Consider the following 12,879-nt stretch of genomic DNA (forward strand, 5'->3'; position numbering starts at 1 on the left):
ACTGCATCCCACGCTTTGCATTGGACTTGGTCATGTATGGCTTAGATGCAACTCCTCGGCCATGGAAACCCATTTCATGAAGCTTTCTGCGTACTGTACGTGGGCTAATTGGAAGGTCACATGAAATTTGGAGCTCTGTAGCGACTGACTGTGCAGAAAGTCTTTGCACTATGCGCTTCAGCATCCGCTGACCCCTCTCTGTCAGTTAACGTGGCCTACCACTTGGTGGCTGAGTTGCTGTTGTTCCCAAACTCTTCCATTTTCTTATAATAAAGCCGACAGTTGACTTTGGAATATTTAGGAGCGAGGAAATATCACGACTGGATTTGTTGCACAGGTGGCATCCTATGACAGTTCCACGTTGGAAATCACTGAGCGCGGCCCATTCTTTCACAAATGTTTGTAGAAACAGTCTCCATGCCTAAGTGCTTGATTTTAAACACCTGTGCCCGGGCCAGGTGATTAGGACACCTGATTCTCATCATTTGGATGGGTTGCCAAATACTTTTGGCAATATATTGTATGTATATATATAATTGATACTGCTCACAGAGCGGTAAACAGCGTGGATTAAGTTTGTCGTCAAATGCGCGGTTATTCTTTTATTCTCTTGGCATTTAAAAAAACCCAAAATGTATTCTCTATCCAGATTCCAACCAGACCGCAACTCTCAAAAGCCCACATTTTCAACAAAACATTACATCATAGAACTACTGTAATTATTTGTAGTACATTCTATTGTATTGTTTCTATACAATATTTCTTATCTAAAAGTTGTATTTGCTTTCATGTTACATGTTAAAACTCTGCTGTTTTTGAGGCGCAAAGCACCAATTTGATTTCAATTAATTTCAATGGGTGGCGTTGATTTGAGATACAAGCGTTTTGAGTCAAGAGCTGTGTCACAGAACCATAATTTGAGGTACTACTGTATCTAAACAATCATGGCTATGTGTTGGCTCATTTTCAACGGACATTAGTCCTACAAGCTGTACCCTGCTACTCTAAAGTATATCTATTTAATGTATCTAGCATCTAGTATCTATCCTCAGCCTTCCCGGTAAGGTCTATTCAGGTGTACTGGAGAGGAGGCTACGCTGGATAGTCGAACCTCGGATTCAGGAGGAACAGTGTGGTTTCCGTCCTGGTCGTGGAACTGTGGACCAGCTCTATACTCTCGGCAGGGTCCTTGAGGGCGCATGGGAGTTTGCCCAACCAGTCTACATGTGCTTTGTGGACTTGGAGAAGGCATTTGACCGTGTCCCTCGGGAAGTCCTGTGGGGAGTGCTCAGAGAGTATGGGGTATCGGACTGTCTGATTGTGGCGGTCCGCTCCCTGTATGATCAGTGTCAGAGCTTGGTCCGCATTTCCGGCAGTAAGTCGGACATGTTTCCAGTGAGGGTTGGACCCCGCCAAGGCTGCCCTTTGTCACTGATTCTGTTCATAACTTAATTTCTATGCGCAGTCAGGGCGTTGAGGGGATCTGGTTTGGTGGCTGCAGGATTAGGTCTCTGCTTTTTGCAGATGATGTGGTCCTGATGGCTTCATCTGGCCAGGATCTTCAGCTCTCACTGGATCGGTTCGCAGCTGAGTGTGAAGCGACTGGGATGGGAATCAGCACCTCCAAGTCCGAGTCCATGGTTCTCGCCCGGAAAAGGGTGGAGTGCCATCTCCGGGTTGCGGAGGAGACCCTGCCCCAAGTGGAGGAGTTCAAGAACCTCGGAGTCTTGTTCACGAGTGAGGGAAGAGTGGATCGTGAGATCGACAGGCGGATCGGTGCGGCGTCGTAATGCGATCCGTTGTGGTGAAGAAGGAGCTGAGCCGGAAGGCAAAGCTCTCAATTTACCGGTCGATCTACGTTCCCATCCTCCCCTATGGTCATGAGCTCTGGGTTATGACCGAAAGGACAAGATCACGTGTACAAGCGGCCGAAATGAGTTTCCTCCGCCGGGTGGCGGGGCTCTCCCTTAGAGATAGGGTGAGAAGCTCTGCCATCCGAGAGGAGCTCAAAGTAAAGCCGCTGCTCCTCCACATCGAGAGGAGCCAGATGAGGTGGTTCGGGCATCTGGTCAGGATGCCACCCGAACGCCTCCCTAGGGAGGTGTTTAGGGCACGTCCGACCGGTAGGAGGCCACGGGGAAGACCCAGGACACGCTGGGAAGACTATGTCTCCCGGCTGGCCTGGGAACGCCTCGGGATCCCCCGGGAAGAGCTGGATGAAGTGGCTGGGGAGAGGGAAGTCTGGGCTTCCCTGCTTAGGCTGCTGCCCCCGCAACCCGACCTCGGATAAGCGGAAGAAGATGGATGGATGAATGGATGGTATCTAGCATTGTCCATTCAAAAAATTTACGATCATAAAAATGGATGCTAAAGTGGGAAATGCTTAACCTGCGAGTACAATAAAAGGATCTGTTGAGTTTGAGGGACAAAAATGCGGTCCTATTTGTACCCATATATTTCTTTTCTGGCAGGTTGATGGACTACAATTGCATCTGAGAGTGACAAAGTTAGAGGATGACAAACTTGATCAAAAGAATGAAAAAGCTGCAGATTTTCTGTGCAAAACCCTGTAGCGATTTTACATGATACAAAAAAACTCTCTCTCTATCCACACATCCCTCTCTGCCCTCTGTGACTCATCTCTCTCTCTCTCTCTCTCTCTCTCTCTCTCTCTCTCTCTCTCTCGCTCTCTCTCTCGCTCTCTCTCTCCCTTTCTTTCTCTAGTCTCCATCCCAGGAGGCTGAGTCTCCTGACCCCATGTGAAAGCCAGCAACACACATTCCACCGTAGTCCGCACGGCTCTGGGAAAGTTGGGCCCTGCCGCGTTAGAGAGAAGCGGAAGAGACAGAGGAAGGGTGAAAGCTTAGAAGGAAAATGCCAGCTAGACAGGAGGAAGGGATCAAACATCAGGAACACAGAGAAAAAGAGAAACCTTGTGGGTGTCGAATTAGATTTACAAAAAATGGAACGAAAATGATAGCCAAGTCACAAGATTCTACTGATCCACCACAATCCCAGACCGTAGAACCTCTAAAGTTAAACTGAGGACATACAATTCTGATTTTGATTCAATCCTCTAAAGCAGGGGTCACCAATGCGGTGCCCGCGGGCACCAGGTCGCCCGTAAGGACCAGATGAGTCGCCCGCGGGCCTGTTCTAAAAAAAAAAAAAAAAAAATTTATTTTATTTTTTAAATTAAATCTACATAGAAAAAACACAAGATACACTTTCAATCAGTGCATCAACCCAAAAAACCTCCCCCATGCACACTCATCCACACCCACTCACACAAAAGGGGTTATTTCTTTCTGCTACCAATATTCTGGTTCCCACAACATAGACAACACATCTGCAAGGGACACAGTCCCTGAAGCACACATGATTGTATAGGCTGCTGGTCCACTAACATTTTCATTAATTACTATTTTTTATGTAATTATTTTTATATTGTTTTACTTTCTTTTTTATCCAAGAAAATGTTTTTTATTTATTTATCTTATTTTATTTTATTTTTAAAAAAAGGGCCTTATCTTCAACAGACCAGTGGCCGTACTTATCAAGCTTCTTAGAGTGCCATTTTACACTTAAGTCCTGAGAATTTGCGAAATTTAGTCCTACTCTCAAACTTAAGAATAAAAGCTTTTTATCAACGTTCTTAAGTCTAAGAATCACTCCTACTCTCCACGATATTTAAGAGACCTTCAGAGGTGTCTTAAGTAGTTAGGAGTTGCCAGCAGGGGATGGCACTGAGGCGAGAGAGACGTGCGCGAACATTCAGGGAGCGGAACGATGTCCTGGATTTGTTTGATGACGAGCAGCTGATCAAACGGTATCGTTTAGACAGAGCGGGTATTATTTTTGTCACAGATTTAATACTTTTCGATTCCATGTTGATTTCTGCATGTGGCTGCAGTGGGCTAGTATATATAGAGCCACCCACACCAGTTTCAAATTAGTTGCCTAATTAATGAATTGGAAAGAAAATGTTATGACAGTAGCGTATGTGTTTGGCCGTGAGGTGAGTGACGTCAGTGAGTGTGTGGGCGATAGAAGGAGGGAGCGGTAGCGTGAGTGCCGGCGGGGACTAGTTTGTTTTGTATTATTTTGTAGTTTATTGTCAAAATATACACTCCCATTGTCCAATTAAATATTTCCAAGATATTTCTTTATTCTTAGACAACGGATTCCCTTCTGTGATTGGTCATTTCTATGGACACAGAAATGACGTCACCTAAAATTCCATTTACGGCACATAGTAATGTCGTAATTCAGCTCTGAGTGTGACACTTAAGATTCAGTCCTACACTTCGCTGAAAGTGTGAGTAAGACGCTTGATAACTAACTTTTAAGTGCAGCTTTCAGCGAAGAATTTATTTACTCTTAAGTCAACTCTTAGCAGACTTCTTAGGAGTAATTCTGAGAAGCTTGATAAGTACGGCCCCAGGTTGTCAATGAAATTAGATTTGTTTAAAGGGTTTTATAAACCAGGCCCAGTCCAGATAATGTCCAAGTCGGACTCAGCAACACACACCTTCATTCATGTACACAGAAAAAAATTAGGGAACACAACAGATTGCATATAATTTATAAACAAAATTACATTTTCAAAATAAGCATTTATGTACAGTCCAGATTATGTCCAGGTCACTCAAATTAGGGAACACAACAACAGATATCATATAATCTATAAACATAATTATACTTTCAAAATAAGCCTTTGAGGACTTCTCATCTTTTTTTTAATGTTTTTTGGCATCATTATCGTTTTCAACCATGTAACTTTCTAAAGTTAGAAAATACTGAATAAATGTTTTAAAGAAAGTAATACTAAGTGAATATCTGTTTTTGGCCTTAAAAATAAACATTTTACCGAGTACTATAATTAAATTGACTAAATCATGATTGTCAATGAACTCTCCCAATATAACAGAAACCACATTAACCTTCATAAACAAACCAATCCTTAAACACATTTTTTCAACTTCCACCCAAAACAAAGACACAATATGACAATACCAAAACAAATGCAGGGTGGATTCAGGCTCCTGACAACAAAATCGGCAATCATCTGACTCTGTCATATTCCATAATTTTAACATTTTCCCTGTGGGTAAGAAGTTATAAATAATTTTAATTTGAAAATAACGATTTTGCACATCGATAGTGGTTTTATAGATTAGTTTGAATATGGCATCCCATGGCAACGGGCAGTCAAAAAAGTCCTCCCATTTTCCATTTGTGTTGTATGAGGCAGCCTTCAAAGATTTCTTTATTAAATAAAAATTATATATTTTTCTATTTATTTTAGTTCCTTTTTGCCAACTAGAATTTCTTATTAGAGGTTTACAAACTAATAATTTAGTAGTTCAATAATTAATTATTTGTTTCCATCTTTTCCCAATGACTCCAGTTAGTTGATAAAATGAAAAGCTTGAGCAAGCATCACCATACATAGCTCTAAATTCATCATACTTCATAATTTTACCATTCTCATTGATAATATCATTGACAAAAATGATTCCTCTTTCAAACATATTTTTCCAAAAGAAAGGCTTTCCATCTATTACAATATTAGAGTTCATCCATATTAACTGCTGCAAAATATCGTCTCTTTTTTCTGGCACATAAAATTGAAAACACCACTATGAGTGGATTGTTTCCTTTATGAACCCCGCCATGTTTCCCAGCAGACTCTCTGGGAGGGGATCGCTTGTAAAAAAGGATACAATTTCTTTTGATACAGTACATGTTTTTTGTCCAACAGGACATTTGTGTACCACTCAATGTTTAAATACATCTTTGGAACAATTGATGCTTTTAAAGACAGACACATAGCTTCAAGGTTGAGAAGTTTCAGGCCCCCATATTCATACTCTTTGTACAAAACCTTTCTTTTAATCTTTTCTGGTTTGCCGTTCCAGACAAAATCGAAGACCCTCCGCTCATAAATCTTAAAAAAGTTTTGTGATGTAGCTGGTAATGACAAAAACAAATAAATAAATTGAGGAATAATTAACGAGTTGGCAATAGACATTTTACCATACAAGGTTAGGGATTTCCCTTTCCATAATTGCATAATTTTGTCCAGCTTTCTTAGTCGATTATCATAATTTACTGAGCCTAGATCTTCCAGATTTTCTGGAACAACAACACCAAGTATGTTAACTGGTCCATCTGTCCACAAAACAGGCACTTTGCATTCCATTCGAAAGGACGTTCCCTTTAGATTTCCGATCCTTAACATTTCACATTTATCATAATTAAGCTTAAGGCCAGATTGCTGTGAAAATATGTCCAAAAGATTAAGAAGGTTCCGCAAACAATGAGGAAAAATCTTATCTTTGTGAATCAGCCTTTTCTGACATGAACTTCATCAAGAACAAACACAGAACACGCCTCACTGATGCACATCTGCAAGACTCACTCAGAGTTGCAGTGTCAAGTTACACACCAGAGTACAACACACTAGTTAACAGCATGCAATGCCAGGCTTCCCACTAACTGACAAAGAAACAGATAACAGATTTAGTGTCCAGTTCAAAGTGTGACATGATTTAAAAATTTGAGAGTTTACTTTTGTATTTTACATGAGTTATTATTTGTACAAACATGGTGCAAAGTAATTCATGATTTGTTAAAAAATGTTAGTGGCTAGCTAGTTAAAATGGGATATTGTGATTTTACAAGACTGTCTTAGAAGTGATCATTTGAAAATGTTCAATTTGAAAAATGTGCACTTAGAGAAAATATAAAAATAAAGTGTTGCATATTGATATTTATCTGTTTCTATATATATTCATTGTGAGAAATCATTAAGATGATCAGTGTTTCCACAAAGATAAATATCATTAATTATTAATAATAACAGAGTTAAAGGTAAATTGAGCAAATTGGCTATTTCTGGCAATTTATTTAAGTGTGTATCTAACTGGTAGCCCTTCGCATTAATCAGTACCCAAGAAGTAGCCCTTGGTTTCAAAAAGGTTGGTGACCCCTGCTCTAAAGTCACACAAAAAGTATTTTTTAAAGACAAATTAATCTTTTTTTAATCCATATTTTCAATATTGGTTTATATATTGAATCATAGTATATTACATATATCGGGACGGCGTGGCGCAGTTGGGGGAGTGGCCGTGGAGCAAACGGAGGGTTCCTGGGTCCGATCCCCAGCTTCTACCATCCAAGTCACGTCCGTTGTGTCCTTGAGCAAGACACGTCTCCCTTGCTCCTGATGGGTCGTGGTTAGGGCCTTGCATGGCAACTCCCGCCATCAGTGTGTGAATGTGTGTGTGAATGGGTGAATGTGGAAATAGCGTCAAAGCGCTTTGAGTACAACCTTGAGTACAACCCATTTACCATATATCTTGATTTTTAAGTGTTTATGTTAAAATTAGCATCATAACTAGGGCTGCAACAACTAATTGATTAAATCGATTAAAATCGATGATAAAAATAGTTGGCGATTAATTTAGTCATCGATTCGTTGGATCTATGCTATGGGCATGCGCAGAGGCAATTTTTTTTTTTATAAACCTTTATTTATAAACTGCAACATGTACAAACAGCTGAGAAACAATAATCAAAATAAGTATGGTGCCAGTATGCTGTTTTTTTTTCAATAAAATACTGGAAAGGATAGAAATGTAGTTTGTCTCTTTTATCCGATTATTAATCGATTAATCGGAGTAATAATCGACAGATTAATCGATTATCAAATTAATCGTTAGTTGCAGCCCTAATCATAACCCATCTTCTGCTGAGAGTGCGTTCACACCTGGGATTTGGTACTCTGATCCGGTCTCCAAGATAAAACATTTTTTTAAAAGACTACCAATTGGCAGGCTGGTATTTATGTCCTGGGACCACAAACTGCACAGTAAAAACATGCTTAAAGTAAAGACATGATTTTGCCGTTTTCGTAACATATCAAAGCTGATGTGTGTCAATGGGTCAAATAAAAACTATGGCAAGCATAGGTTACCAATAGTGGTTCAAGAGAACAGTTTTAATAACTGTGTTTCTACGCAAAAAAATTCCTCAAGATTCACTTTTACAATAACAATGTAGCTAACGCTTGGTTATTACACGGACGGGACGGGTTACGGAATGCATTTTTAAAGCGATTTAGGCAAAATTCCCAAAAAAGTGCAGTTCCCGCTTAAAATCCTTTCATTTTCCAGGTGCGCCTAATTGTACGGATTAATTCTGGTTGTGCTTACCGACCCCGAAGAAGTTTTATTTTGTACATGGTGTAAAGATAAGTGTGACCAGTAGATGGCAGTCAGACATAATGTGACATTATCTGGCATTTATTTTTTTCAGCAATATTATGCAAAACCAACTTTTCATTCCTATTAGTACCTGCTGATGTGGATTTGTGATGTGCAAAAGTCCCTAAATTTGCACGCGTCCACCATTGTCCACTTATTGTAGTCAATAAGCTCTTTCTTTTTCTCTATCCCCTTGTTGTGGGGTATTTATCCTCCAATGTTGTCATTTCTAATACAAAGTAGCATACAGTTCTAACTTATATCTGTCAGTAGGCTCGCTATGGAAGCGCAAAAAACTACCGGTACAACAAAGATGACGGCGAGAATTGGAGCCACGTAAATAAGACTGTCCACAATACAGCGCATTCTGAAGAGACTGTAAGAAAGCGGCTTGAATATGGTCTGTAAAACATAACCTATACAACAATTTGACCAAAGAAACACCATTACATATTAGTGCTGTCCCAAGACCAATATTTTGTTACCGGTACCAAAATGTATTTCGATATTTTTTGATACTTATAATAAAGGGGACCACAAAAAATGGCATTATTGGCTTTATTTTAACAAAAAATGTTACGGGACAATAAACATATATTTCTTATTGCAATGGAAGAACAATTTTGGCCTCAAATAAAAAAATTCACATACTAGACAACTTGTCTGTTAGTAGATAGTAAGCAAACAAAGGCTCCTAATTTGTCTGTTGACATATGGAGTAACATATTGTGTCATTTCTCATTATATTACTTTGTCACAATTATGAGGGAAAAGCTGTAAAAAATGATTATTAATCCACTTGTTAATTTACTGTTAATATCTGGTTGTTTTCCGTTTCAACATGTTCTATCTACACTTCTGTTAAAATGTAATAATCACTTTTTGTTCTGTTGTTTGGATACTTTACAATAGTTTTGGATGATACCACAAATTTATGTATCGATCCGATACCAAGTAGTTATAAGATCACACAATCCCCAAAACCAGTGAAGTTGGCACCTTGTGTAAGTCGTAAATAAAAACAGAATACAATGATTTGCAAATCCTTTTCAAGCGATATTCAATTGAATAGACTGCAAAGACAAGATACTTAATGTTTGAACTGGAAAACTTTATTTTTTGCAAATATTAGCTCATTTGGAATTTGATGCCTGCAACATGTTTAAAAAAAGCTGGCACAAGTGGCAAAAAAGACTTGAAAAGTTGAGGAATGCACATCAAACACTTATTTGCAACACCCCACCGGTGAACATGCTAATTGGGAACAGGTGGGTGCCATGATTGGGTATAAAAGCAGCTTCCATGAAATGCTCAGTCATTCACAAACAAAGACGGGGCGAGGGTCACCACTTTGTGAAAAAATGTGTGAGCAAATTGTCAACAGTTTAAGAACAACATTTCTCAACCAGCTATTGCAAGGAATTTATGGATTTCAACATCTACGGTCTGTCATATCATCAAAAGGTTCAGAAAATCTGGATAAATCACTGCATGTAAGCGATGATTTTACGGACCTTCGACCCCTCAGGCGGTACTGTTACGTTCCACGTAGTGGTGGTTTGTTTGTGTTTCTTCCCCTTTTCTAAAGGTCACTCATACACTGCCTCTGCTGCCAATCAACCGGTTCCTGTTCCCAGCTGCTCCTCATTTCACCTGTTAATCAGCCAGCCAATCCCGGTCCACCATTCAACCTCCCATCCTGCTTAAAACCACCTGCTCACCACTGGATCAGGTTGATTTTTTTTCTGCCATGCTGTGTGTAGCCTTGATAGACTGTACACTGCAAAAACTGAAATCTAAGTAAGATGAAATATCTCAAATAAGGGTGATATTTGCTTATTTTCTGTCTGATAAGATCATTCTTCTCACTAAGCAGATTTTATGTTAGGGTGTTTTACTTGTTTTAAGGGTTTTGGTGCTAAATTATCTCAGTAAGATATTACAGCTTGTTGCTGAGATTTTATGACCTATTTTGAGTAAAACATGCTTGAAACTAGAATATCAACTGTTGCAAAGCTGTGTCATCAACACTCACAAGTATAAAACTACTTTTTTAAAGTAATAATTTCTTACTTCAAGCATGAAAAAAAAAATCATGATTATATCATTATGTCAAGATAATGGCACTAGCATTTACTTATTTAAGAATATTTTTCAACCTATTGAGCAAATAGGTCTCTTTTTTTTTTCTACCAAGAAAAGTGCACTTGTTATTAGTGATAATATACTTATTTTAAGGTATTTTTGGGTTCATTGAGGTTAGCTAATTTTACTTGTTTTGGAAAGTCTTGACAAGCCAAATTTTCTTGTTCTATTGGCAGATAATTTTACTTAGTTCAAGTAAAATACCCCTATTTTTTTTTTTTTCTTGTTTTTGAACACTGACTTTTTGCAGTGTACTTTGTCTTTGACGCTACTTTGTTTTTGTACCCTTTTTTTTTTTTACATTTCAACTGTCTGTGTTTTGTAAGTATCCGTTTAGTGTGCAGCCTAGTCTTGGGAAAGGTTGGACAGAGGCCTCTATCCACTACACACATAGAACTTTCTTGTGTATAGACACACCAGGCTTAGTTGTGGCTGTCACCCTTGTAGGTTTTGGACTCCCTCTTTGGCTAGAGTAGGTAGTTAGGTTTTTGGTTTATGCTAATTAAATAGCTTTAGTTAGTAAGCTTACCTTTCTTTGTCAGAGGTGTCTTTTGGTATGTTTTGTTCATTCCTTTGACAGCACCTGTATTCCCAAGATAGGCTAGTGTTGTGTCTTGTTGTAACCCCCCCATGGTTACTTTTCAATAACACTAGTTTTGTTTTCAATTCTTGGCTGCATTGTCTTTAATATACACCTCATTTACTTTATACACTTTTATGTTGCGTTCTCCTACGATCCCTAGACTCAGAGCCATCTGGGAATGTAACCGGTACTGTGCATCAAAAAGCAACATCAGTGTGTAAAGGATCTCACCACATGAGCTTAGGAACACTTAAAAAAAACACTGTCAATAACTACAGTTTGTCGCTACATATGTAAGTGCAACTTAAAACTCTATGCAAAGCGAAAACCATTTATTAACAACACCCACCTGCAATACCCCCCCGACAGCCAGCACCACTCGATCAAATCAAAGCGATAGAAAAACAGCGACCGACAACCCCATGCCTACAGGCTCATGGAGACCAGCCAGCGGCAGCTCGCCAGTCAGCCCAAACGCCAACATGCAAACAAGCGACATCCACACCTCCACCACCAAAAGACTCTGCGCCACCAACTTAAACCCGCACAAACACACATCCGCCCAAACAACCGAGACTCAGCACTCACACCCGACAAGAGGGCCACACTGCCTCCTCATCAAGTCACAAACACACACTGCAAAAAGTCAGTGTTCAAAAAGAAGAAAAAAAAATTACAAAAATGAGGGGTATTTTACTTGAACTAAGCAAAATTATCTGCCAATAGAACAAGAAAATTTGGCTTGTCAAGACTTTCCAAAACAAGTCAAATGACCTAACTTCAATGAACCCAAAAATACCTTAAAATAAGTATATTCTCACTAATAACAAGTGCACTTTTCTTGGTAGAAAAAAAGAGGCCTTTTTGCTCATTATGTTGAAAAATATTCTTAAATTAGGTAAATGCTAGTGCCATTATCTTGACATAATGTTATGCGCTCGGCATTACATTTCTTGAAACCAGCAAACTTATACTAAAAACTAATTTATTGTTCTTAATGGAAAGGCAACAAGGCAACCGCTTGTTACTCTCGGGGTCTACTAGCCGCTCAGGCAAATCATATGGTCTAAAAATGCATTTTTCCATCGATAACAGGACATCTTCGCGCCAAGTGCGTGCTCTTTCAGTCAATTAGTGTGCATATATACAGCCCGGCCCCCGGACAAAATTTTTTTAATTGTAATTTTGAAGAATGTATTTGAATGTGCATGAACTATTTCTGTTCACAATTGTTAGAAATGTCAAATGTTAAATGTTTAAATATTAACTGTCAGTTTACTGTACTGTGCCAACTGTACTACTATATGAGTACGTATGTTCTATTGTTTCATTGAAAATAAAACAGCAAAGTCCATTTGGCTGTCATCTGTTTTAATTATGAGACACAATTGTGTCAGTCATGATTTTTTTTTTCATGCTTGAAATAAGAAATTCTTACTTTAAAAAAGTAGTTTCATACCCGTGAGTGTTGATGACACAGCTTTGCAACAGTTGATATTCTAGTTTCAAGCATGTTTTACTCAATATAGGTCATCAAATCTCAGCAACGAGCTGTAATATCTTACGAAGATCATTTAGGACCAAAACCCTTAAAACAAGTAAAACACTAACATAAAATCTGCTTAGTGAGAGGAATTATCTTATCAGACAGAAAATAAGCAAATATCACCCTTATTTGAGATATTTCATCTTACTTAGATTTCAGTTTTTGCAGTGCAGACCTCACCCAACAGGAAGCGAAACCCGCGCGACGCCACACAAAACTAAAACAAATAAATAAATAAACATATACATTTAAATAAAAACAAATTTAAAATAAATAAAATAGAATCTGTCCACTGGAAGCTTGAGCTGGTGTTCCATGAAGGACTTCATGGTTTC

The 12,879-nt window shown here is 38.8% G+C and overlaps 1 protein-coding gene across 5 annotated transcripts in view; it reads right to left on the reverse strand.

The window, feature by feature from the left end:
- Window positions 1-12,879, reverse strand: part of prkar1b (protein kinase, cAMP-dependent, regulatory, type I, beta) — a 130,192-nt gene that overhangs the window by 17,937 nt on the left and 99,376 nt on the right. The window lies entirely within an intron of this gene.

The sequence above is a fragment of the Entelurus aequoreus genome, linkage group LG25 (assembly GCF_033978785.1).
Source record: "Entelurus aequoreus isolate RoL-2023_Sb linkage group LG25, RoL_Eaeq_v1.1, whole genome shotgun sequence".
Classification (NCBI taxonomy): Eukaryota; Metazoa; Chordata; class Actinopteri; order Syngnathiformes; family Syngnathidae; genus Entelurus; species Entelurus aequoreus.